The sequence below is a fragment of the Narcine bancroftii genome, chromosome 6 (assembly GCF_036971445.1).
Source record: "Narcine bancroftii isolate sNarBan1 chromosome 6, sNarBan1.hap1, whole genome shotgun sequence".
Taxonomy (NCBI): domain Eukaryota; kingdom Metazoa; phylum Chordata; class Chondrichthyes; order Torpediniformes; family Narcinidae; genus Narcine; species Narcine bancroftii.
The window spans coordinates 227710842-227736238 of record NC_091474.1 but is presented as its reverse complement, the minus strand read 5'-3'; the positions used below and the strand labels follow the sequence as shown (position 1 = coordinate 227736238).

Genomic DNA, 25397 nt, shown 5'->3' with positions numbered 1-25397 from the left:
TTGGAGCTCCGTTCTGATTCCGTAAGTCTTTCTGAAGGTCATTTTCAGAAGCCTTTAGAACAAAGGGCTGGCCGGATGCCAGTATTTCAAACAACGTCTACTGAGACTTTGACTGCTGAATTAGCTGGGGCGCCACCAGTTGGAGAGTTAAAGAGTCATTATTTGACTGATATACCACCAGTTATAACAGCTCTTCCAGATACTGACGTAACGAAGCTTTTAAAGGAGGTTTGGATCAAAGATAACCCTGATCATCAGCCTCCTGATACTTCTGGGGGGTCTGTGGCAGGGGCTCTTACACGGAGTCAAACTGCAAGAAAAGCTACTAAATTAAAAGAAGGGATAGAAGGTCCTCTGATTCCACAAGAACAGCAGAATCCCACCATGTCTGGATCTACTGACATTGATATACTTTTCAAGAGTCTTGAACATAAGATATTTTCTTCAATGATGCATTTAGGTGATTCTATGAATAATTTTACATCTAAGATTAATGCATTGGTGGATGTCAATACTCAACAGATGGCTGATTATGGAGCTTTTAAAGTTGAAACTATTGAAAGACTTGAGATGTGTGATCAAGGATTATCTGATGTACAAGATCAATTGCAAGATGTGAATAAAACAATTGAAACGTAACAGATTCAGAATAAAAATTTATCAAAAAAGGTTGATTATTTGGAGAACCAATCCAGACGGAATAATGTGAAAATTGTCGGCTTGTCAGAAGGCATAGAAGGGCCAGATCCAAGAAAATTTTTCACTGAATGGATTCCACAAGTGTTCGGACAAGATAAGTTTTCTGAAGGTTTAATATTGGAACGGGCTCATAGAGCTTTGAGAAGGAGACCTTTTTCAGGACAGAATCCAAGACCTGTTCTGGTTCACTGTTTAAATTACTGTGATAGAGAGACTATTTTACGTATGGCTATTAGAAATGCACAGCAAAACAAATTTCCTTTGATGGTTCAGAGTAATCGTGTTTTCTTCTATCCGGATTTGAGTCAGGAAATTATGTTTCAACGACGTGAATTTAATTCTGTGAAAGAATTATTGTGGAAAAAAGGATATAAGGCAACATTTAGATACCCTGCGGTACTGAAGATTTTTCAGGATGGATATCAACCAAAGTTCTTTGATAATCCTAAAGAAGCTATGGATTTTGCTCAGTCTTTACCAATTACGCAATTCCAGGAACGACGTAGTCCTCCACGGTCTCCAAAGAGGGCAGAGCTGCAAGAAGGGAATTTGATTTCTGGAAGAAATGGAAGAAACGGTGGTCGCAATGGCAAAGGAAACTCATTTAATAGATAAGGAACATTTGAAACTCAAACGTGAATGGGTTGGGCACGTTTTTTTATTCTTCGTTTAATTCTAAGGCAAAAGGTGTGGCAACTTTGGTACATAAGAATCAACCATTTTAGTTACAGAGTGAAGAGAAAAATGGTGGAAGATTATTAAAATTAAATTGTACAATCTTTTTTTTTTAATTTTTTATTTTTCACACCATAAATCACAATAGCCATGATATACACTTTTTCTTTTCCACACATTTACAGTGACTTTTTCTCCCTCCCCCCTCCCTCCTCCCAAGCCACCCCCCCACCCCCCCCCCCTCTCATCCATTTTAGGTATACAATCTAGGTTGCATTAATTCAGTTAGACAATGTTGTCATTCAACAGAAATACACCAGAAATTCTACTGAGTCCATTCTTTTCTTTTCTTCTCCTTCCATCAACTTAGGTAATGTTTGTTCCCGGTAGGTTTTCGCTATTGTATTTAATGTAAGGCTCCCATACTTGTTCGAATATTTCAATATTATTTCTTAAACTATATGTTATTTTTTCTAATGGAATACATTTATTCATTTCTATATACCATTGTTGTATTTTCAAATTATCTTCCAATTTCCAGGTTGACATAATACATTTTTTTGCTACGGCTAGGGCTATCTTGACAAATCTTTTTTGTGCATCTTCCAAGTCAATTCCAAATTCTTTATTTTTTATGTTACTTAGGAGAAAGATCTCTGGATTCTTTGGTATATTGTTTTCTGTTATTTTATTTAATATCTGATTGAGATCATCCCAAAATTTTTCTACTCTCTCACATGTCCAGATTGCATGAATTGTTGTTCCCCTTTCTTTTTTACATCGAAAACATCTATCAGATACTGTTGGGTCCCATTTATTTAACTTTTGCGGTGTAATGTTTAGTCTGTGTAACCAATTATATTGTATCATACGCAGCCTCGTATTTATTGTATTTCTCATCGTTCCAGAGCATAACTTCTCCCATGTTTCCTTTTTTATCTTTATATTTAAATCTTGTTCCCATTTTTGTTTAGTTTTATCATTTGTTTCCTCATTCTCCTTTTCTTGCAGTTTAATATACATATTTTTTATAAATCTTTTGATTAACATTGTATCTGTAATCACATATTCAAGGTTACTTCCCTCTGGTAAACTCAAGTTGTTTCCTAATTTATCTTTCAAGTAGGATCTCAGTTGGTAATATGCCAGCGCTGTATCTCCAGTTATATTGTACTTATCTCTCATTTGTTCAAAGGATAAGAATCTACTTCCTGAAAAACAATTTTCTATTCTTTTAATCCCTTTTTTTTCCCATTTTCTAAAGGCAAGGTTGTCTATTGTAAAAGGGAGTAGCTTATTTTGCGTCAATATTAGTTTTGGTATTTGGTAATTTATTTTATTTCTTTCTACATGAATCTTCTTCCATATATTGAGGAGATGGTGTAATACTGGAGAAGTTCTATGTTGTACCAATTTTTCGTCCCATTTATATAATATGTGTTCAGGTATCTTTTCCCCTATTTTATCTAATTCTAGTCTCGTCCAGTCTGGTTTTTCCCTTGTTTGATAAAAATCTGATAGGTACCTTAATTGTGCGGCTCTATAATAATTTTTGAAGTTTGGCAATTGTAAGCCTCCTTGTTTATACCATTCTGTTAATTTATCTAGTGCTATCCTCGGTTTCCCCCCTCTCCATAAAAATCTCCTTATTATCTTCTTTAACTCTTTGAAGAATTTTTCTGTCAGTTGTATTGGCAATGCCTGAAATAAGTATAGTATCCTTGGAAAAATGTTCATTTTAATACAGTTTATCCTTCCTATCAGTGTTAGTGGTAGCTCTTTCCAATGCTCTAAATCGTCCTGTAATTTTTTCATTAGTGGATTGTAATTGAGTTTATATAATTGGCCTAGATTTTTGTTTATTTGCACACCTAGGTATCTTATTGCCTGCGTTTGCCATCTGAATGGGGATTCCTCCTTAAATTTTGAGAAATCCGCGTTATTTATAGGCATTGCTTCACTTTTATTTACGTTTATCTTGTATCCCGACACTTCTCCATATTCCTTCAATTTCTTATATAGTTCTTTTATTGATAGTTCTGGTTCTGTTAAGTACACTATCACATCATCCGCAAACAGACTGATTTTATATTCCCTGTCTTTTATTTTTATTCCTTTTATATTATTATCTCTTCTTATCGATTCTGCTAGTGGTTCTATAGCTAGCGCAAACAATAATGGTGATAGTGGGCATCCCTGCCGCGTTGACCTGCTTAAGTTAAATTGCTTTGATACATGTCCATTTACTGTCACTTTCGCTAACGGTCCCTTATATAATGCTTTAATCCAATTAATATACTTCTCCGGTAAACTGAATTTTTGCAATACTTTGAACAAGTAATTCCATTCTACTCTGTCGAAGGCCTTCTCTGCGTCTAAAGCAACTGCTACTGCCGGTGCTTTATTTCCTTCTACTGCATGAATTAAGTTAATAAATTTACAAATATTGTCTGTTGTGCGTCTTTTTTTGATAAATCCAGTTTGGTCTAAATTTACCATTTTCGGTACCTGTTCTGCTAATCTGTTCGCTAATAGTTTAGCTATTATCTTATAATCTGTGTTTAGCAGAGATATTGGTCTATATGACGCTGGTGAGAGTGGATCTTTCCCTTGTTTTAGTATCACTGTAATTATTGCTGTTTTACATGAATCTGGTAAGTTTTGTGTCTCATCAATCTGGTTGATTACATCCAGGAGGGGCGGTATTATTAGGTCTTTAAATGTTTTGTAGAATTCTATTGGGAGTCCATCCTCTCCTGGTGTCTTATTATTTGGTAAATTTTTTATTATCTCTTGTATTTCTACTGTTCCAAATGGTTCTGTTAATTTATTTTGTTCCTCTATTTGTAGTTTTGGTAGTTCAATTTTAGTCAAAAATTCATCTATTTTCCCTTCTTTCCCTTCGTTTTCGGTTCGGTATAATTGTTCATAGAATTCTCTGAAGTTTTCCTTAATTTCTTTTGGATTATATGTAATTTGTTTGTCTTTTTTCCTTGTTGCCAATACCATTTTCTTAGTTTGCTCTGTCTTAAGCTGCCATGCTAAGATTTTGTGTGTTTTTTCACCTAGTTCATAATATTTCTGTTTTGTCTTCATTATATTCTTCTCCACCTTATATGTTTGTAATGTTTCATATTTTATTTTTTTATCCGCCAATTCTCTTCTTTTGGTTGTATCTTCCTTTATTGCTAATTTTTTTTCTATGTTTATTATTTCCCTTTCCAACTGCTCTGTTTCCTGGTTATAGTCCTTCTTCATCTTGGTTGCATAACTTATTATTTGCCCTCTAATGAATGCTTTCATTGCGTCCCATAGTATAAACTTATCTTCCACTGATTCCGTATTTACTTCAAAGTACATTTTTAATTGTTTTTCAATAAATTCTCTAAAATCCTGTCTTTTAAGTAGCATGGGGTTTAATCTCCATCTATACATTCTTGGAGGGATGTCCTCTAGCTCTATTGCCAATAACAGGGGTGAGTGGTCCGATAATAGTCTAGCTTTATATTCCGTTTTCCTAACTCTCCCTTGAATGTGGGCTGATAACAGGAATAGGTCTATCCTTGAGTATGTTTTATGTCTAGTCGAGTAGTATGAGTATTCCTTTTCTTTTGGGTTTTGTTTCCTCCATATGTCCACAAGTTTCATTTCTTGCATTGATTTAATTATAAATTTGGTTACTTTGTTCTTCCTGTTAATTTTTTTCCCCGTTTTATCCATATTTGGATCCAAATTCAGATTGAAATCCCCTCCTATTAGTATGTTCCCTTGCGTATTAGCTACCTTCAAAAAGATATCTTGCATAAACTTTTGATCTTCTTCGTTAGGTGAATATATATTAAGTAGATTCCAAAGTTCTGAATATATCTGACATTTTATCATAACATATCTCCCTGCTGGATCTATTATTTCCTCTTCTATTTTAAATGGCACATTTTTGCTAATTAATATAGCCACTCCTCTTGCTTTTGAATTATACGATGCTGCTGTTACATGTCCTACCCAATCTCTCTTTAATTTCTTGTGCTCCAATTCAGTTAAGTGTGTTTCTTGGACAAATGCTATATCTATTTTTTCCTTTTTCAGTAAATTTAGTAGTTTCTTCCTTTTAATTTGGTTATGTATTCCATTAATATTTAGAGTCATATAGTTCAGCGTAGCCATTTTATATTTTGTTTATCTTCTCTTTCCGTTTTTCCATCATTACCTTTCCTCCTTTTCCATTTCTGTTTTCTTATTTTCAACTCTTTACCAGACAACATTCCTACAACATCCAACATTTTCCTTATTCTCCTATTTCTATCTTCTTTATCCCCAATCTCCCCTTCCCCTCCTGAGTTGCCCTTTATCCCTTGTCGGACAACCACATCTCCCCTCTCCATTTGGATTTGCGAATCCACTCGCAAGCGTCAACTGATTTTGCAGTGACCGCTCTTTTCCCCCACCCAGCCCCCCCCAGAAAAGATTTCGCTTTTTATATGTCACAAAGGTCACTCTTTTAATTCCCTCCTTATTCTCTCTATTCCATTACCTTCTCTTATTAATTCTTGTCTATACTCTCTATGTTTTCCTCTAATTCCAGATACTTTCACATATGCCCATTGTCTCTATTCACTCTTATACCTCTTTACCCGCATACATATCAATCGTGGTCATTTTTACCCTCCTTACCCTTCTTCATCCCTCAGTCTATTTTTGTCTTTACCCACATACATATCAATCGTGATAATTTTTGCTCTCATTACCCGTCTTCATCCCTCAGTCTATTTTTGTAATTGTTCTGCAAATTTTCGTGCTTCTTCTGGATCCGAGAATAGTCTGTTTTGTTGTCCTGGAATAAATATTTTCAATACCGCAGGATGCTTCAGTGTAAATTTATATCCTTTCTTCCATAAAATCGCTTTTGCTGTATTGAACTCTTTTCTCTTCTTTAGGAGTTCAAAGCTTATATCTGGATAAATGAAGATTTTTTGCCCTTTATACTCCAGTGGTTTGTTGCCCTCTCTTACTTTTTCCATTGTCTTCTCCAGTACCTTTTCTCTTGTAGTATATCTTAGGAATTTTACTACAATAGATCTTGGTTTTTGTTGTGGTTGTGGTTTAGGGGCCAATGCTCTATGTGCCCTTTCTATTTCCATTTCTTGCTGTAGTTCTGGGCATCCTAGGGCCTTAGGGATCCATTCTTTTATAAACTCCCTCATATTCTTGCCTTCTTCATCTTCCTTAAGGCCCACTATCTTTATGTTATTTCCTCTGTTATAATTTTCCATTATATCTATTTTTTGGGCTAGTAATTCTTGTGTCTCTTTAGTTTTTTTATTAGATTCCTCCAATTTCTTTTTTAAGTCTTCTACCTCCATTTCTGCTGCTATTGCCCGTTCTTCCATCTTGTCCATTTTTTTCCCCATTTCTGTTAAGGTCATATCCATTTTATTTATTTTGTCTTCTGTGTTGTTTATTCTTCTTCTTAAATCATTGAATTCCTGTGTTTGCCATTCTTTAAATGACTCCATGTATCCTCTAACAAGAGCAAGTATATCCTTTACCTTGCCTTTCCCTTTATCTATTTCACTGTACTCTTCCTCTTCTTCTTCCTCTGGGTTGACCATCTGTTGTTTCTTTGCTGCCCTTTCCTCCTCTTCTTTCTTGTTTCCATTGTCTTCTGTGGTCTCTTCTTGCTGCAGGTGTTCTGCAGCTGTCGTTGCCGGCTGTGGAGATCGACTCCCCAGCTGGTCCCCCCTCCCGTCGGTGTGTTTTTTTGCATGCGCATCGCGCATGCGCGACTCCTCGCGCATGCGCGGTTGCGCACTTTTACTCGGCTCTGTGAGCCATTGTTGTAGTTCTTTTTCTACCGACCTGAGGTAGTGGGGCCCTCTCTCCACAGCGGGCCTCTTCGGACAGGTAAGGCCTTCACCTTTTTCCTCCGTTGTCTTCTCTTCCTCTCTTCTTTCCGTTGATTTTGATTTTTCTCCTTTTGTCTCCATCTTCTTTCCACCTTTATACTCACTTTTCTTTAACTTGTATTTCTGTGCCTTTGTATTTTCTCTTGTTTTTCCCGACTTTTCTGGAGAGGGCTGGAGTTCACCGTCCGGCCACTACTCCATCACGTGACTCCTCTCAATTGTACAATCTTTAATGAGGCATGGACTTTGCTTGATGTTTATGCTCCTAATGTTGAGGATACAGCTTCAACATTCAGGTGTTCTGCGGTACTGAAGATTTTTTAGGATGGAAATTAGCCAAAATTCTTTGACAATCCTAAAGAGGTTATGGACTTTGCTTAGTCTCTACCAATCATGCAGTTTCAGGAACGATGTAGTCCTCCAATGTTTCCAAAGAGAGTAGAGATGTAAGGTGGTATCCAGATTTTTAAAAGAAATGGAAGCAATGGTGATCGAAGTGGTAATGTTGATTTAAAAAAATAAATCTTTTATCTTTTTTTTGAAAAGAGTTTAAATAGTTTAAATAATGATGATAGTTTAATGAAATGGGAGTTGGGAGAGGGAACTGGGTGGGCACTAGTTTCTAGAAGTCATCAGCTACCTGTGAGTTATCTCACACCCAATATTTTGGGGGAGTTACCGCTTTGGGTGGTTTAAACAGGAGGAGGTAGTTGTGACCTCCGACCTGTTTTTTTTTCTTTTTAATTTTTGGGTTAAGTAGTGAAGGTTTTTTTTATTATTTTTTAAAAATAAATAATTATTTTTTTCTTTAACTCTTTTTGTTTTGATTGTAATTGAGAGGGAATTAGGAGGTTTTTTTCTCTCCTTTTTTTTCTATTTTTTTTGGGGGGGTGTTTTTCTCTTTTTTCTTTCTTTTTTAAAAGGATGATGTCACAGAAGATAATAAGTCAAAAATTGAGGATGTTGAATTAGATGAAGAGGAAGATGAGGGGAAAGGGGAAAAGAAGAAGAAGAAAATTAAGTACAAATACATTGAGGGAGAAGAGTTTAATAAAATTAAGTTAATTTTGATAGAGAATTTTATAAGAGTTTGAACTTTTTTTTCTTTTTTTTTCTTTTTTATATAAGGGAAGGGGAAGGGAATAAAAAGTTTATCTGATTGTTTTTCTAAGGCATGTTTTTGTTCTCTCGATGAATTATAAAGGAAACTTGGTATGAATGGAAATTCTGTATTTATGTATTATTAATTATGATTTTTTGTATAACAGATATGTGGTTAATATATGATTTTAATATTTGAAATTAGTTTTAAAGTGGATTTCATTTGTTAAATACATGAATTATGTTTGATTTAAATATATGTTTAAGGGTATTATTTTAGGATTGATTTTTTTTGTTGTTAGTAATTTTTGTTGTTGTTAAGTTTTATCCTTTTTTTTGTAAGTGGGGTTTTTTCTATTTTATTTACAACATTGCTAATTAATTCTTCACTCTTTATTTTGCGGGGGAGGGTTGGATTAATTTTAAATTAAATGATTAATGTGTTATAGTTATTGGGGGGGTTAATTTATGTAGTTTAATGATGTAGTATTCTAATTTTTATTATCTTATTTTTTATTATTTCTTTAAATGTCAGATTTATTTTATTCATGTCATAAAATTTTAAATAAAGTTTAAAAAAAAAAGAAAGTGAGACAGAGAGATAAATCGAAAGAAAGAAAAATGGATGGGTGGTGAAAGCCAAAAGCCTATGGCACCTGGTATTCCCAGGGGCTCTCCCATCCAAGAACTGACCAGGCCTGAGCCTGGTAAGCTTCCGAGATCAGACGAGATCGGGCGTTTTCAGTCTAGTACGGCCGTAGGCAGCAGGTGCCTGCTTCTGACACCCCTTAACCAATTCACCAGCACACACACATGGCCGCTGCACACGCAGGACAAATGAGACAAGCAAAACATTTCAATAGAGCCAATCCAAGAGGAAGAGAAAGAGAAGTGAGGCAGAGAGCAACCGAGGGAGCGAGAGAGAGAGACAGAAAGAGAGAGAGAAGTGAGTGACAGAGCGACAGTGAGTGAGTGAGTATGAGTGAAAGAATGACAAAGACTGAAAGAGAATGAATGAAAGGAAGAGAAAGAAAGAAAGAAAGTGAGACAGATAGATAAATCGAAAGAAAGAAAAATGGGTGGGTGCTGAAAGCCAAAAGCCTATGGCACCTGGTATTCCCAGGCGCTCTCCCATCCAAGTACCGACCAGGCCTGAGCCTGGTAAGCTTCCGAGATCAGACGAGATCGGGCGTTTTCAGTCTAGTACGGCCGTAGGCAGCAGGTGCCTGCTTCTGACACCCCTTAACCAACTCACCAGCACACACACATATGCCACTGCACACTCAGGAACAATACAACAAATAAGACAAGCAAAACATTTCAATAGAGCCAATCCGAGAGGAGGAGAGAGAGAAGTGAGGCAGAGAGCGACCGAGGGAGAGAGAGAGCGAGTGAAAGACAGAGAGAGACAGAGCAACAGTGAGTGAGAGAGAGAAAAGTAAAGAGAGAGTGTGACAGATAGAAAATAGAGCAAAAGTGAGTGAGACAAGAAAGTAAGAGAGTGTGAAAGTAGATTAAAGAAAGAGATAGAATGATGCAGGATTACTTAAAGAATGAGAAGGATTAAAAGGGAAAGAATTAATGAAGGAATAAAAGAAAGAAAGAGTGAGAGTGACAGAGAGAGGAAAGAAAAGAGAGAGAGTATGAGAGATATAAAATAGAGAAAGAGTGAGTGAGAGAAAGAAAGCAAGAGTGCATCAAAGTAGGTTGAGAAATAGAATGAGGCATAATGTGAAAGAATGAGAAGAATTAAAGGAGAATGAATGATGGAATGAAAGGAAGAGAGAAAGAAAGAGAAAAAAGATATAGAGAAAGAGAGAGAGAGAGAAGCAGAATAGAAGAAAAATGGGTTGGTAGTGAGAGGCAAAAGCCTACGGCACCTGGTATTCCCAGGCGGTTTCACATCCAAGTACTGACCAGGCCTGAGCCTGCTTAGCTTCCGAGATCAGACGAGATCGGGCGTTTTCAGGCTAGTATGGCCGTAGGCGGTAGGTGTCTGCTTCTGACAACACTTAACCAATTCACCAGCACACACACATGTGCCGCTGCACACGCAGGACAAATAAGACAAGCAAAACATTTCAATAGAGCCAATCCAAGAGGAAGAGAAAGAGAAGTGAGGCAGAGAGCGACCGAGAGAGCGAGAGAGAGAGAGACAGAGAGAGATAGAGAAGTGAGTGACAGAGCGACAGTGAGTGAGTGAGTATGAGTGAAAGAATGACAAAGACTGAAAGAGAATGAATGAAAGGAAGAGAAAGAAAGAAAGAAAGTGAGACAGATAGATAAATCGAAAGAAAGAAAAATGGGTGGGTGCTGAAAGCCAAAAGCCTATGGCACCTGGTATTCCCAGGCGCTCTCCCATCCAAGTACCGACCAGGCCTGAGCCTGGTAAGCTTCCGAGATCAGACGAGATCGGGCGTTTTCAGTCTAGTACGGCCGTAGGCAGCAGGTGCCTGCTTCTGACACCCCTTAACCAACTCACCAGCACACACACATATGCCACTGCACACTCAGGAACAATACAACAAATAAGACAAGCAAAACATTTCAATAGAGCCAATCCGAGAGGAGGAGAGAGAGAATTGAGGCAGAGAGCGACCGAGGGAGAGAGAAAGCGAGTGAAAGACAGAGAGAGACAGACCAACAGTGAGTGAGAGAGAGAAAAGTAAAGAGAGAGTGTGACAGATAGAAAATAGAGCAAAAGTGAGTGAGACAAGAAAGTAAGAGAGTGTGAAAGTAGATTAAAGAAAGAGATAGAATGATGCAGGATTACTTAAAGAATGAGAAGGATTAAAAGGGAAAGAATTAATGAAGGAATAAAAGAAAGAAAGAGTGAGAGTGACAGAGAGAGGAAAGAAAAGAGAGAGAGTATGAGAGATATAAAATAGAGAAAGAGTGAGTGAGAGAAAGAAAGCAAGAGTGCATCAAAGTAGGTTGAGAAATAGAATGAGGCATAATGTGAAAGAATGAGAAGAATTAAAGGAGAATGAATGATGGAATGAAAGGAAGAGAGAAAGAAAGAGAAAAAAGAGATAGAGAAAGAGAGAGAGAGAGAAGCAGAATAGAAGAAAAATGGGTTGGTAGTGAGAGGCAAAAGCCTACGGCACCTGGTATTCCCATGCGGTCTCCCATCCAAGTACTGACCAGGCCTGAGCGTGCTTAGCTTCCGAGATCAGACGAGATCGGGCGTTTTCAGTCTAGTACGGCTGTAGGCAGCAGGTGCCTGCTTCTGACACCCCTTAACCAACTCACCAGCACACACACATTTGCCACTGCACACTCAGGAACAATACAACAAATAAGACAAGCAAAACATTTCAATAGAGCCAATCCGAGAGGAGGAGAGAGAGAAGTGAGGCAGAGAGCGACCGAGGGAGAGAGAGAGCGAGTGAAAGACAGAGAGAGACAGAGCAACAGTGAGTGAGAGAGAGAAAAGTAAAGAGAGAGTGTGACAGATAGAAAATAGAGCAAAAGTGAGTGAGACAAGAAAGTAAGAGAGTGTGAAAGTAGATTAAAGAAAGAGATAGAATGCAGGATTACTTAAAGAATGAGAAGGATTAAAAGGGAAAGAATTAATGAAGGAAAAAAAGAAAGAAAGAGTGAGAGTGACAGAGAGAAGAAAGAAAAGAGAGAGAGTATGAGAGATATAAAATAGAGAAAGAGTGAGTGAGAGAAAGAAAGCAAGAGTGCATCAAAGTAGGTTGAGAAATAGAATGAGGCATAATGTGAAAGAATGAGAAGAATTAAAGGAGAATGAATGATGGAATGAAAGGAAGAGAGAAAGAAAGAGAAAAAAGATATAGAGAAAGAGAGAGAGAGAGAAGCAGAATAGAAGAAAAATGGGTTGGTAGTGAGAGGCAAAAGCCTATGGCACCTGGTATTCCCAGGCGCTCTCCCATCCAAGTACCGACCAGGCCTGAGCCTGGTAAGCTTCCGAGATCAGACGAGATCGGGCGTTTTCAGTCTAGTACGGCCGTAGGCAGCAGGTGCCTGCTTCTGACACCCCTTAACCAACTCACCAGCACACACACATATGCCACTGCACACTCAGGAACAATACAACAAATAAGACAAGCAAAACATTTCAATAGAGCCAATCCGAGAGGAGGAGAGAGAGAAGTGAGGCAGAGAGCGACCGAGGGAGAGAGAGAGCGAGTGAAAGACAGAGAGAGACAGAGCAACAGTGAGTGAGAGAGAGAAAAGTAAAGAGAGAGTGTGACAGATAGAAAATAGAGCAAAAGTGAGTGAGACAAGAAAGTAAGAGAGTGTGAAAGTAGATTAAAGAAAGAGATAGAATGATGCAGGATTACTTAAAGAATGAGAAGGATTAAAAGGGAAAGAATTAATGAAGGAATAAAAGAAAGAAAGAGTGAGAGTGACAGAGAGAAGAAAGAAAAGAGAGAGAGTATGAGAGATATAAAATAGAGAAAGAGTGAGTGAGAGAAAGAAAGCAAGAGTGCATCAAAGTAGGTTGAGAAATAGAATGAGGCATAATGTGAAAGAATGAGAAGAATTAAAGGAGAATGAATGATGGAATGAAAGGAAGAGAGAAAGAAAGAGAAAAAAGATATAGAGAAAGAGAGAGAGAGAGAAGCAGAATAGAAGAAAAATGGGTTGGTAGTGAGAGGCAAAAGCCTATGGCACCTGGTATTCCCAGGCGCTCTCCCATCCAAGTACCGACCAGGCCTGAGCCTGGTAAGCTTCCGAGATCAGACGAGATCGGGCGTTTTCAGTCTAGTACGGCCGTAGGCAGCAGGTGCCTGCTTCTGACACCCCTTAACCAACTCACCAGCACACACACATATGCCACTGCACACTCAGGAACAATACAACAAATAAGACAAGCAAAACATTTAAATAGAGCCAATCCGAGAGGAGGAGAGAGAGAAGTGAGGCAGAGAGCGACCGAGGGAGAGAGAAAGCGAGTGAAAGACAGAGAGAGACAGAGCAACAGTGAGTGAGAGAGAGAAAAGTAAAGAGAGAGTGTGACAGATAGAAAATAGAGCAAAAGTGAGTGAGACAAGAAAGTAAGAGAGTGTGAAAGTAGATTAAAGAAAGAGATAGAATGATGCAGGATTACTTAAAGAATGAGAAGGATTAAAAGGGAAAGAATTAATGAAGGAATAAAAGAAAGAAAGAGTGAGAGTGACAGAGAGAGGAAAGAAAAGAGAGAGAGTATGAGAGATATAAAATAGAGAAAGAGTGAGTGAGAGAAAGAAAGCAAGAGTGCATCAAAGTAGGTTGAGAAATAGAATGAGGCATAATGTGAAAGAATGAGAAGAATTAAAGGAGAATGAATGATGGAATGAAAGGAAGAGAGAAAGAAAGAGAAAAAAGATATAGAGAAAGAGAGAGAGAGAGAAGCAGAGTAGAAGAAAAATGGGTTGGTAGTGAGAGGCAAAAGCCTACGGCACCTGGTATTCCCAGGCGGTCTCCCATCCAAGTACTGACCAGGACTGAGCGTGCTTAGCTTCCGAGATCAGACGAGATCGGGCGTTTTCAGGCTAGTATGGCCGTAGGCGGCAGGTGCCTGCTTCTGACACCCCTTAACCAACTCACCAGCACACACACATATGCCACTGCACACTCAGGAACAATACCACAAATAAGACAAGCAAAACATTTCAATATAGACAGTCCTAGAGAGAGAGAAGTGAAGCAGAGAGCGACAGAGGGAGAGAGGGAGCGAGTGAAAAACAGAGAGAGACAGAGCAACAGTGATTGAGAGAGATAAAAGTAAAAAGAGAGAGTGACAGATAGAAAATAGAGAAAAAGTGAGTGAGAGAAGAAAGTAAGAGAGTGTGAAAGTAGATCAAAGCAAGAGATAGAATGATGCAGGATTACTTAAAGAATGAGAAGGATTAAAAGGGAAAGAATTAATGAAGGAATAAAAGAAAGAAAGAGTGAGAGTGACAGAGATTGGAAAGAAAAGAGAGAGAGTATGAGAGATATAAAATAGAGAAAGAGTGAGTGAGAGAAAGAAAGCAAGAGTGCATCAAAGTAGGTTGAGAAATAGAATGAGGCATAATGTGAAAGAATGAGAAGAATTAAAGGAGAATGAATGATGGAATGAAAGGAAGAGAGAAAGAAATAGAAAAAAGATATAGAGAAAGAGAGAGAGAGAGAAGCAGAATAGAAGAAAAATGGGTTGGTAGTGAGAGGCAAAAGCCTACAGCACCTGGTATTCCCAGGCGGTCTCCCATCCAAGTACTGACCAGGCCTGAGCGTGCTTAGCTTCCGAGATCAGACGAGATCGGGCGTTTTCAGGCTAGTATGGCCATCGGCAGCAGGTGTCTGCTTCTGACAACACTTAACCAATTCACCAGCACACACACATGGCCGCTGCACACGCAGGACAAATGAGACAAGCAAAACATTTCAATAGAGCCAATCCAAGAGGAAGAGAAAGAGAAGTGAGGCAGAGAGCGACCGAGAGAGAGAGAGACAGAGAGAGATAGAGAAGTGAGTGACAGAGCGACAGTGAGTGAGTGAGTATGAGTGAAAGAATGACAAAGACTGAAAGAGAATGAATGAAAGGAAGAGAAAGAAAGAAAGAAAGTGAGACAGATAGATAAATCGAAAGAAAGAAAAATGGGTGGGTGCTGAAAGCCAAAAGCCTATGGCACCTGGTATTCCCAGGCGCTCTCCCATCCAAGTACCGACCAGGCCTGAGCCTGGTAAGCTTCCGAGATCAGACGAGATCGGGCGTTTTCAGTCTAGTACGGCCGTACGCAGCAGGTGCCTGCTTCTGACACCCCTTAACCAACTCACCAGCACACACACATATGCCACTGCACACTCAGGAACAATACAACAAATAAGACAAGCAAAACATTTCAATAGAGCCAATCCGAGAGGAGGAGAGAGAGAAGTGAGGCAGAGAGCGACCGAGGGAGAGAGAGAGCGAGTGAAAGACAGAGAGAGACAGAGCAACAGTGAGTGAGAGAGAGAAAAGTAAAGAGAGAGTGTGACAGATAGAAAATAGAGCAAAAGTGAGTGAGACAAGAAAGTAAGAGAGTGTGAAAGTAGATTAAAGAAAGAGATAGAATGATGCAGGATTACTTAAAGAATGAGAAGGATTAAAAGGGAAAGAATTAATGAAGGAATAAAAGAAAGAAAGAGTGAGAGTGACAGAGAGAGGAAAGAAAAGAGAGAGTGTATGAGAGATATAAAATAGAGAAAGAGTGAGTGAGAGAAAGAAAGCAAGAGTGCATCAAAGTAGGTTGAGAAATAGAATGAGGCATAATGTGAAAGAATGAGAAGAATTAAAGGAGAATGAATGATGGAATGAAAGGAAGAGAGAAAGAAAGAGTAAAAAGATATAGAGAAAGAGAGAGAGAGAGAAGCAGAATAGAAGAAAAATGGGTTGGTAGTGAGAGGCAAAAGCCTACGGCACCTGGTATTCCGAGGCGGTCTCCCATCCAAGTACTGACCAGGCCTGAGCGTGCTTAGCTTCCGAGATCAGACGAGATCGGGCGTTTTCAGGCTAGTATGGCCGTAGGCGGCAGGCGTCTACTTCTGACAACACTGAACCAATTCACCAGCACACACACATGTGCCGCTGCACACGCAGGACAAATAAGACAAGCAAAACATTTCAATAGAGCCAATCCAAGAGGAAGAGAAAGAGAAGTGAGGCAGAGAGCGACCGAGAGAGCGAGAGAGAGAGAGACAGAGAGAGATAGAGAAGTGAGTGACAGAGCGACAGTGAGTGAGTGAGTATGAGTGAAAGAATGACAAAGACTGAAAGAGAATGAATGAAAGGAAGAGAAAGAAAGAAAGAAAGTGAGACAGATAGATAAATCGAAAGAAAGAAAAATGGGTGGGTGCTGAAAGCCAAAAGCCTACAGCACATGGTATTCCCAGGCGCTCTCCCATCCAAGTACTGACCAGGCCTGAGCCTGGTAAGCTTCCGAGATCAGACGAGATCGGGCGTTTTCAGGCTAGTATGGCCGTAGGCGGCAGGTGTCTGCTTCTGACAACACTTAACCAATTCACCAGCACACACACATGTGCCGCTGCACACGCAGGACAAATAAGACAAGCAAAACATTTCAATAGATCCAATCCAAGAGGAAGAGAAAGAGAAGTGAGGCAGAGAGCGACCGAGGGAGCGAGAGAGAGAGACAGAGAGAGAGAGAGAGATAGAGAAGTGAGTGACAGAGCGACAGTGAGTGAGTGAGTATGAGTGAAAGAATGAGAAAGACTGAAAGAGAATGAATGAAAGGAAGAGAAAGAAAGAAAGAAAGTGAGACAGATAGATAAATCGAAAGAAAGAAAAATGGGTGGGTGCCGAAAGCCAAAAGCCTACGGCACCTGGTATTCCCAGGCGCTCTCCCATCCAAGTACCGACCAGGCCTGAGCCTGGTAAGCTTCCGAGATCAGACGAGAGGAGGAGAGAGAGAAGTGAAGCAGAGAGCGACAGAGGGAGAGAGAGAGCGAGTGAAAAACAGAGAGAGACAGAGCAACAGTGAGTGAGAGAGAGAAAAGTAAAGAGAGAGTGTGACAGATAGAAAATAGAGAAAAAGTGAGTGAGAGAAGAAAGTAAGAGAGTGTGAAAGTAGATCAAAGAAAGAGATAGAATGATGCAGGATTACTTAAAGAATGAGAAGGATTAAAAGGGAAAGAATTAATGAAGGAATAAAAGAAAGAAAGAGTGAGAGTGACAGAGAGAGGAAAGAAAAGAGAGAGAGTATGAGAGATATAAAATAGAGAAAGAGTAGGTGAGAGAAAGAAAGCAAGAGTGCATCAAAGTAGGTTGAGAAATAGAATGAGGCATAATGTGAAAGAATGAGAAGAATTAAAGGAGAATGAATGATGGAATGAAAGGAAGAGAGAAAGAAAGAGAAAAAAGAGATAGAGAAAGAGAGAGAGAGAGAAGCAGAATAGAAGAAAAATGGGTTGGTAGTGAGAGGCAAAAGCCTACGGCACCTGGTATTCCGAGGCGGTCTCCCATCCAAGTACTGACCAGGCCTGAGCGTGCTTAGCTTCCGAGATCAGACGAGATCGGGCGTTTTCAGGCTAGTATGGCCATAGGCGGCAGGTGTCTGCTTCTGACAACACTTAACCAATTCACCAGCACACACACATGTGCCGCTGCACACGCAGGACAAATAAGACAAGCAAAACATTTCAATAGAGCCAATCCAAGAGGAAGAGAAAGAGAAGTGAGGCAGAGAGCGACCGAGAGAGCGAGAGAGAGAGAGACAGAGAGAGATAGAGAAGTGAGTGACAGAGCGACAGTGAGTGAGTGAGTATGAGTGAAAGAATGACAAAGACAGAAAGAGAATGAATGAAAGGAAGAGAAAGAAAGAAAGAAAGTGAGACAGATAGATAAATCGAAAGAAAGAAAAATGGGTGGGTGCTGAAAGCCAAAAGCCTACAGCACATGGTATTCCCAGGCGCTCTCCCATCCAAGTACTGACCAGGCCTGAGCCTGGTAAGCTTCCGAGATCAGACGAGATCGGGCGTTTTCAGGCTAGTATGGCCGTAGGCGGCAGGTGTCTGCTTCTGACAACACTTAACCAATTCACCAGCACACACACATGTGCCGCTGCACACGCAGGACAAATAAGACAAGCAAAACATTTCAATAGATCCAATCCAAGAGGAAGAGAAAGAGAAGTGAGGCAGAGAGCGACCGAGGGAGCGAGAGAGAGAGACAGAGAGAGAGAGAGAGATAGAGAAGTGAGTGACAGAGCGACAGTGAGTGAGTGAGTATGAGTGAAAGAATGAGAAAGACTGAAAGAGAATGAATGAAAGGAAGAGAAAGAAAGAAAGAAAGTGAGACAGATAGATAAATCGAAAGAAAGAAAAATGGGTGGGTGCTGAAAGCCAAAAGCCTACGGCACCTGGTATTCCCAGGCGCTCTCCCATCCAAGTACCGACCAGGCCTGAGCCTGGTAAGCTTCCGAGATCAGACGAGAGGAGGAGAGAGAGAAGTGAAGCAGAGAGCGACAGAGGGAGAGAGAGAGCGAGTGAAAAACAGAGAGAGACAGAGCAACAGTGAGTGAGAGGGAGAAAAGTAAAGAGAGAGTGTGACAGATAGAAAATAGAGAAAAAGTGAGTGAGAGAAGAAAGTAAGAGAGTGTGAAAGTAGATCAAAGAAAGAGATAGAATGATGCAGGATTACTTAAAGAATGAGAAGGATTAAAAGGGAAAGAATTAATGAAGGAATAAAAGAAAGAAAGAGTGAGAGTGACAGAGAGAGGAAAGAAAAGAGAGAGAGTATGAGAGATATAAAATAGAGAAAGAGTGAGTGAGAGAAAGAAAGCAAGAGTGCATCAAAGTAGGTTGAGAAATAGAATGAGGCATAATGTGAAAGAATGAGAAGAATTAAAGGAGAATGAATGATGGAATGAAAGGAAGAGAGAAAGAAAGAGAAAAAAGAGATAGAGAAAGAGAGAGAGAGAGAAGCAGAATAGAAGAAAAATGGGTTGGTAGTGAGAGGCAAAAGCCTATGGCACCTGGTATTCCCAGGCGCTCTCCCATCCAAGTACCGACCAGGCCTGAGCCTGGTAAGCTTCCGAGATCAGACGAGATCGGGCGTTTTCAGTCTAGTACGGCCGAAGGCAGCAGGTGCCTGCTTCTGACACCCCTTAACCAACTCACCAGCACACACACATATGCCACTGCACACTCAGGAACAATACAACAAATAAGACAAGCAAAACATTTCAATAGAGCCAATCCGAGAGGAGGAGAGAGAGAAGTGAGGCAGAGAGCGACCGAGGGAGAGAGAAAGCGAGTGAAAGACAGAGAGAGACAGAGCAACAGTGAGTGAGAGAGAGAAAAGTAAAGAGAGAGTGTGACAGATAGAAAATAGAGCAAAAGTGAGTGAGACAAGAAAGTAAGAGAGTGTGAAAGTAGATTAAAGAAAGAGATAGAATGATGCAGGATTACTTAAAGAATGAGAAGGATTAAAAGGGAAAGAATTAATGAAGGAATAAAAGAAAGAAAGAGTGAGAGTGACAGAGAGAGGAAAGAAAAGAGAGAGAGTATGAGAGATATAAAATAGAGAAAGAGTGAGTGAGAGAAAGAAAGCAAGAGTGCATCAAAGTAGGTTGAGAAATAGAATGAGGCATAATGTGAAAGAATGAGAAGAATTAAAGGAGAATGAATGATGGAATGAAAGGAAGAGAGAAAGAAAGAGAAAAAAGATATAGAGAAAGAGAGAGAGAGAGAAGCAGAGTAGAAGAAAAATGGGTTGGTAGTGAGAGGCAAAAGCCTACGGCACCTGGTATTCCCAGGCGGTCTCCCATCCAAGTACTGACCAGGACTGAGCGTGCTTAGCTTCCGAGATCAGACGAGATCGGGCGTTTTCAGGCTAGTATGGCCGTAGGCGGCAGGTGCCTGCTTCTGACACCCCTTAACCAACTCACCAGCACACACACATATGCCACTGCACACTCAGGAACAATACCACAAATAAGACAAGCAAAACATTTCAATATAGACAGTCCTAGAGAGAGAGAAGTGAAGCAGAGAGCGACAGAGGGAGAGAGGGAGCGAGTGAAAAACAGAGAGAGACAGAGCAACAGTGATTGAGAGAGATAAAAGTAAAAAGAGAGAGTGACAGATAGAAAATAGAGAAAAAGTGAGTGAGAGAAGAAAGTAAGAGAGTGTGAAAGTAGATCAAAGCAAGAGATAGAATGATGCAGGATTACTTAAAGAATGAGAAGGATTAAAAGGGAAAGAATTAATGAAGGAATAAAAGAAAGAAAGAGTGAGAGTGACAGAGATTGGAAAGAAAAGAGAGAGAGTATGAGAGATATAAAATAGAGAAAGAGTGAGTGAGAGAAAGAAAGCAAGAGTGCATCAAAGTAGGTTGAGAAATAGAATGAGGCATAATGTGAAAGAATGAGAAGAATTAAAGGAGAATGAATGATGGAATGAAAGGAAGAGAGAAAGAAATAGAAAAAAGATATAGAGAAAGAGAGAGAGAGAGAAGCAGAATAGAAGAAAAATGGGTTGGTAGTGAGAGGCAAAAGCCTACAGCACCTGGTATTCCCAGGCGCTCTCCCATCCAAGTACTGACCAGGCCTGAGCCTGGTAAGCTTCCGAGATCAGACGAGATCGGGCGTTTTCAGGCTAGTATGGCCATCGGCAGCAGGTGTCTGCTTCTGACAACACTTAACCAATTCACCAGCACACACACATGGCCGCTGCACACGCAGGACAAATGAGACAAGCAAAACATTTCAATAGAGCCAATCCAAGAGGAAGAGAAAGAGAAGTGAGGCAGAGAGCGACCGAGAGAGAGAGAGACAGAGAGAGATAGAGAAGTGAGTGACAGAGCGACAGTGAGTGAGTGAGTATGAGTGAAAGAATGACAAAGACTGAAAGAGAATGAATGAAAGGAAGAGAAAGAAAGAAAGAAAGTGAGACAGATAGATAAATCGAAAGAAAGAAAAATGGGTGGGTGCTGAAAGCCAAAAGCCTATGGCACCTGGTATTCCCAGGCGCTCTCCCATCCAAGTACCGACCAGGCCTGAGCCTGGTAAGCTTCCGAGATCAGACGAGATCGGGCGTTTTCAGTCTAGTACGGCCGTACGCAGCAGGTGCCTGCTTCTGACACCCCTTAACCAACTCACCAGCACACACACATATGCCACTGCACACTCAGGAACAATACAACAAATAAGACAAGCAAAACATTTCAATAGAGCCAATCCGAGAGGAGGAGAGAGAGAAGTGAGGCAGAGAGCGACCGAGGGAGAGAGAGAGCGAGTGAAAGACAGAGAGAGACAGAGCAACAGTGAGTGAGAGAGAGAAAAGTAAAGAGAGAGTGTGACAGATAGAAAATAGAGCAAAAGTGAGTGAGACAAGAAAGTAAGAGAGTGTGAAAGTAGATTAAAGAAAGAGATAGAATGATGCAGGATTACTTAAAGAATGAGAAGGATTAAAAGGGAAAGAATTAATGAAGGAATAAAAGAAAGAAAGAGTGAGAGTGACAGAGAGAGGAAAGAAAAGAGAGAGTGTATGAGAGATATAAAATAGAGAAAGAGTGAGTGAGAGAAAGAAAGCAAGAGTGCATCAAAGTAGGTTGAGAAATAGAATGAGGCATAATGTGAAAGAATGAGAAGAATTAAAGGAGAATGAATGATGGAATGAAAGGAAGAGAGAAAGAAAGAGTAAAAAGATATAGAGAAAGAGAGAGAGAGAGAAGCAGAATAGAAGAAAAATGGGTTGGTAGTGAGAGGCAAAAGCCTACGGCACCTGGTATTCCGAGGCGGTCTCCCATCCAAGTACTGACCAGGCCTGAGCGTGCTTAGCTTCCGAGATCAGACGAGATCGGGCGTTTTCAGGCTAGTATGGCCGTAGGCGGCAGGCGTCTACTTCTGACAACACTGAACCAATTCACCAGCACACACACATGTGCCGCTGCACACGCAGGACAAATAAGACAAGCAAAACATTTCAATAGAGCCAATCCAAGAGGAAGAGAAAGAGAAGTGAGGCAGAGAGCGACCGAGAGAGCGAGAGAGAGAGAGACAGAGAGAGATAGAGAAGTGAGTGACAGAGCGACAGTGAGTGAGTGAGTATGAGTGAAAGAATGACAAAGACTGAAAGAGAATGAATGAAAGGAAGAGAAAGAAAGAAAGAAAGTGAGACAGATAGATAAATCGAAAGAAAGAAAAATGGGTGGGTGCTGAAAGCCAAAAGCCTACAGCACATGGTATTCCCAGGCGCTCTCCCATCCAAGTACTGACCAGGCCTGAGCCTGGTAAGCTTCCGAGATCAGACGAGATCGGGCGTTTTCAGGCTAGTATGGCCGTAGGCGGCAGGTGTCTGCTTCTGACAACACTTAACCAATTCACCAGCACACACACATGTGCCGCTGCACACGCAGGACAAATAAGACAAGCAAAACATTTCAATAGATCCAATCCAAGAGGAAGAGAAAGAGAAGTGAGGCAGAGAGCGACCGAGGGAGCGAGAGAGAGAGACAGAGAGAGAGAGAGAGATAGAGAAGTGAGTGACAGAGCGACAGTGAGTGAGTGAGTATGAGTGAAAGAATGAGAAAGACTGAAAGAGAATGAATGAAAGGAAGAGAAAGAAAGAAAGAAAGTGAGACAGATAGATAAATCGAAAGAAAGAAAAATGGGTGGGTGCCGAAAGCCAAAAGCCTATGGCACCTGGTATTCCCAGGCGCTCTCCCATCCAAGTACCGACCAGGCCTGAGCCTGGTAAGCTTCCGAGATCAGACGAGAGGAGGAGAGAGAGAAGTGAAGCAGAGAGCGACAGAGGGAGAGAGAGAGCGAGTGAAAAACAGAGAGAGACAGAGCAACAGTGAGTGAGAGAGAGAAAAGTAAAGAGAGAGTGTGACAGATAGAAAATAGAGAAAAAGTGAGTGAGAGAAGAAAGTAAGAGAGTGTGAAAGTAGATCAAAGAAAGAGATAGAATGATGCAGGATTACTTAAAGAATGAGAAGGATTAAAAGGGAAAGAATTAATGAAGGAATAAAAGAAAGAAAGAGTGAGAGTGACAGAGAGAGGAAAGAAAAGAGAGAGAGTATGAGAGATATAAAATAGAGAAAGAGTAGGTGAGAGAAAGAAAGCAAGAGTGCATCAAAGTAGGTTGAGAAATAGAATGAGGCATAATGTGAAAGAATGAGAAGAATTAAAGGAGAATGAATGATGGAATGAAAGGAAGAGAGAAAGAAAGAGAAAAAAGAGATAGAGAAAGAGAGAGAGAGAGAAGCAGAATAGAAGAAAAATGGGTTGGTAGTGAGAGGCAAAAGCCTACGGCACCTGGTATTCCGAGGCGGTCTCCCATCCAAGTACTGACCAGGCCTGAGCGTGCTTAGCTTCCGAGATCAGACGAGATCGGGCGTTTTCAGGCTAGTATGGCCGTAGGCGGCAGGTGTCTGCTTCTGACAACACTTAACCAATTCACCAGCACACACACATGTGCCGCTGCACACGCAGGACAAATAAGACAAGCAAAACATTTCAATAGAGCCAATCCAAGAGGAAGAGAAAGAGAAGTGAGGCAGAGAGCGACCGAGAGAGCGAGAGAGAGAGAGACAGAGAGAGATAGAGAAGTGAGTGACAGAGCGACAGTGAGTGAGTGAGTATGAGTGAAAGAATGACAAAGACAGAAAGAGAATGAATGAAAGGAAGAGAAAGAAAGAAAGAAAGTGAGACAGATAGATAAATCGAAAGAAAGAAAAATGGGTGGGTGCTGAAAGCCAAAAGCCTACAGCACATGGTATTCCCAGGCGCTCTCCCATCCAAGTACTGACCAGGCCTGAGCCTGGTAAGCTTCCGAGATCAGACGAGATCGGGCGTTTTCAGGCTAGTATGGCCGTAGGCGGCAGGTGTCTGCTTCTGACAACACTTAACCAATTCACCAGCACACACACATGTGCCGCTGCACACGCAGGACAAATAAGACAAGCAAAACATTTCAATAGATCCAATCCAAGAGGAAGAGAAAGAGAAGTGAGGCAGAGAGCGACCGAGGGAGCGAGAGAGAGAGACAGAGAGAGAGAGAGAGATAGAGAAGTGAGTGACAGAGCGACAGTGAGTGAGTGAGTATGAGTGAAAGAATGAGAAAGACTGAAAGAGAATGAATGAAAGGAAGAGAAAGAAAGAAAGAAAGTGAGACAGATAGATAAATCGAAAGAAAGAAAAATGGGTGGGTGCTGAAAGCCAAAAGCCTACGGCACCTGGTATTCCCAGGCGCTCTCCCATCCAAGTACCGACCAGGCCTGAGCCTGGTAAGCTTCCGAGATCAGACGAGAGGAGGAGAGAGAGAAGTGAAGCAGAGAGCGACAGAGGGAGAGAGAGAGCGAGTGAAAAACAGAGAGAGACAGAGCAACAGTGAGTGAGAGGGAGAAAAGTAAAGAGAGAGTGTGACAGATAGAAAATAGAGAAAAAGTGAGTGAGAGAAGAAAGTAAGAGAGTGTGAAAGTAGATCAAAGAAAGAGATAGAATGATGCAGGATTACTTAAAGAATGAGAAGGATTAAAAGGGAAAGAATTAATGAAGGAATAAAAGAAAGAAAGAGTGAGAGTGACAGAGAGAGGAAAGAAAAGAGAGAGAGTATGAGAGATATAAAATAGAGAAAGAGTAGGTGAGAGAAAGAAAGCAAGAGTGCATCAAAGTAGGTTGAGAAATAGAATGAGGCATAATGTGAAAGAATGAGAAGAATTAAAGGAGAATGAATGATGGAATGAAAGGAAGAGAGAAAGAAAGAGAAAAAAGAGATAGAGAAAGAGAGAGAGAGAGAAGCAGAATAGAAGAAAAATGGGTTGGTAGTGAGAGGCAAAAGCCTACGGCACCTGGTATTCCGAGGCGGTCTCCCATCCAAGTACTGACCAGGCCTGAGCGTGCTTAGCTTCCGAGATCAGACGAGATCGGGCGTTTTCAGGCTAGTATGGCCGTAGGCGGCAGGTGTCTGCTTCTGACAACACTTAACCAATTCACCAGCACACACACATGTGCCGCTGCACACGCAGGACAAATAAGACAAGCAAAACATTTCAATAGAGCCAATCCAAGAGGAAGAGAAAGAGAAGTGAGGCAGAGAGCGACCGAGAGAGCGAGAGAGAGAGAGACAGAGAGAGATAGAGAAGTGAGTGACAGAGCGACAGTGAGTGAGTGAGTATGAGTGAAAGAATGACAAAGACTGAAAGAGAATGAATGAAAGGAAGAGAAAGAAAGAAAGAAAGTGAGACAGATAGATAAATCGAAAGAAAGAAAAATGGGTGGGTGCTGAAAGCCAAAAGCCTACAGCACATGGTATTCCCAGGCGCTCTCCCATCCAAGTACTGACCAGGCCTGAGCCTGGTAAGCTTCCGAGATCAGACGAGATCGGGCGTTTTCAGGCTAGTATGGCCGTAGGCGGCAGGTGTCTGCTTCTGACAACACTTAACCAATTCACCAGCACACACACATGTGCCGCTGCACACGCAGGACAAATAAGACAAGCAAAACATTTCAATAGATCCAATCCAAGAGGAAGAGAAAGAGAAGTGAGGCAGAGAGCGACCGAGGGAGCGAGAGAGAGAGA

General features: G+C 40.7%; 10 non-coding genes and 14 pseudogenes across 10 annotated transcripts; all 24 read right to left on the bottom strand.

The window, feature by feature from the left end:
* Positions 1-9022: 9022 nt before the first annotated feature.
* Positions 9023-9141, bottom strand: LOC138738266 (5S ribosomal RNA; annotated as a pseudogene).
* A 335-nt stretch (positions 9142-9476) lies between these two features.
* Positions 9477-9595, bottom strand: LOC138738265 (5S ribosomal RNA; annotated as a pseudogene).
* Positions 9596-10246: 651 nt separating this feature from the next.
* Positions 10247-10365, bottom strand: LOC138737978 (5S ribosomal RNA). The gene has a single exon (XR_011341407.1). It is a non-coding gene; the product is annotated as a 5S ribosomal RNA (ribosomal RNA).
* A 338-nt stretch (positions 10366-10703) lies between these two features.
* LOC138738264 (5S ribosomal RNA) lies at positions 10704-10822 on the bottom strand (annotated as a pseudogene).
* A 651-nt stretch (positions 10823-11473) lies between these two features.
* Positions 11474-11592, bottom strand: LOC138738037 (5S ribosomal RNA). The gene has a single exon (XR_011341466.1). It is a non-coding gene; the product is annotated as a 5S ribosomal RNA (ribosomal RNA).
* A 648-nt stretch (positions 11593-12240) lies between these two features.
* Positions 12241-12359, bottom strand: LOC138738263 (5S ribosomal RNA; annotated as a pseudogene).
* Positions 12360-13010: 651 nt separating this feature from the next.
* On the bottom strand, positions 13011-13129 carry LOC138738262 (5S ribosomal RNA; annotated as a pseudogene).
* A 651-nt stretch (positions 13130-13780) lies between these two features.
* On the bottom strand, positions 13781-13899 carry LOC138737976 (5S ribosomal RNA). Its single transcript, XR_011341405.1, has one exon. It is a non-coding gene; the product is annotated as a 5S ribosomal RNA (ribosomal RNA).
* Positions 13900-14544: 645 nt separating this feature from the next.
* Positions 14545-14663, bottom strand: LOC138737986 (5S ribosomal RNA). The gene has a single exon (XR_011341415.1). It is a non-coding gene; the product is annotated as a 5S ribosomal RNA (ribosomal RNA).
* Positions 14664-14992: 329 nt separating this feature from the next.
* On the bottom strand, positions 14993-15111 carry LOC138738275 (5S ribosomal RNA; annotated as a pseudogene).
* A 651-nt stretch (positions 15112-15762) lies between these two features.
* On the bottom strand, positions 15763-15881 carry LOC138737902 (5S ribosomal RNA). The gene has a single exon (XR_011341331.1). It is a non-coding gene; the product is annotated as a 5S ribosomal RNA (ribosomal RNA).
* A 338-nt stretch (positions 15882-16219) lies between these two features.
* On the bottom strand, positions 16220-16338 carry LOC138738138 (5S ribosomal RNA; annotated as a pseudogene).
* Positions 16339-17297: 959 nt separating this feature from the next.
* On the bottom strand, positions 17298-17416 carry LOC138737981 (5S ribosomal RNA). Its single transcript, XR_011341410.1, has one exon. It is a non-coding gene; the product is annotated as a 5S ribosomal RNA (ribosomal RNA).
* A 338-nt stretch (positions 17417-17754) lies between these two features.
* LOC138738137 (5S ribosomal RNA) lies at positions 17755-17873 on the bottom strand (annotated as a pseudogene).
* Positions 17874-18832: 959 nt separating this feature from the next.
* LOC138738269 (5S ribosomal RNA) lies at positions 18833-18951 on the bottom strand (annotated as a pseudogene).
* Positions 18952-19602: 651 nt separating this feature from the next.
* LOC138737975 (5S ribosomal RNA) lies at positions 19603-19721 on the bottom strand. The gene has a single exon (XR_011341404.1). It is a non-coding gene; the product is annotated as a 5S ribosomal RNA (ribosomal RNA).
* Positions 19722-20366: 645 nt separating this feature from the next.
* On the bottom strand, positions 20367-20485 carry LOC138738050 (5S ribosomal RNA; annotated as a pseudogene).
* A 329-nt stretch (positions 20486-20814) lies between these two features.
* LOC138738274 (5S ribosomal RNA) lies at positions 20815-20933 on the bottom strand (annotated as a pseudogene).
* Positions 20934-21584: 651 nt separating this feature from the next.
* LOC138737901 (5S ribosomal RNA) lies at positions 21585-21703 on the bottom strand. Its single transcript, XR_011341330.1, has one exon. It is a non-coding gene; the product is annotated as a 5S ribosomal RNA (ribosomal RNA).
* Positions 21704-22041: 338 nt separating this feature from the next.
* Positions 22042-22160, bottom strand: LOC138738136 (5S ribosomal RNA; annotated as a pseudogene).
* Positions 22161-23119: 959 nt separating this feature from the next.
* Positions 23120-23238, bottom strand: LOC138737900 (5S ribosomal RNA). The gene has a single exon (XR_011341329.1). It is a non-coding gene; the product is annotated as a 5S ribosomal RNA (ribosomal RNA).
* A 338-nt stretch (positions 23239-23576) lies between these two features.
* LOC138738135 (5S ribosomal RNA) lies at positions 23577-23695 on the bottom strand (annotated as a pseudogene).
* A 959-nt stretch (positions 23696-24654) lies between these two features.
* On the bottom strand, positions 24655-24773 carry LOC138737899 (5S ribosomal RNA). The gene has a single exon (XR_011341328.1). It is a non-coding gene; the product is annotated as a 5S ribosomal RNA (ribosomal RNA).
* Positions 24774-25111: 338 nt separating this feature from the next.
* LOC138738134 (5S ribosomal RNA) lies at positions 25112-25230 on the bottom strand (annotated as a pseudogene).
* Between the last annotated feature and the right edge of the window lie 167 nt (positions 25231-25397).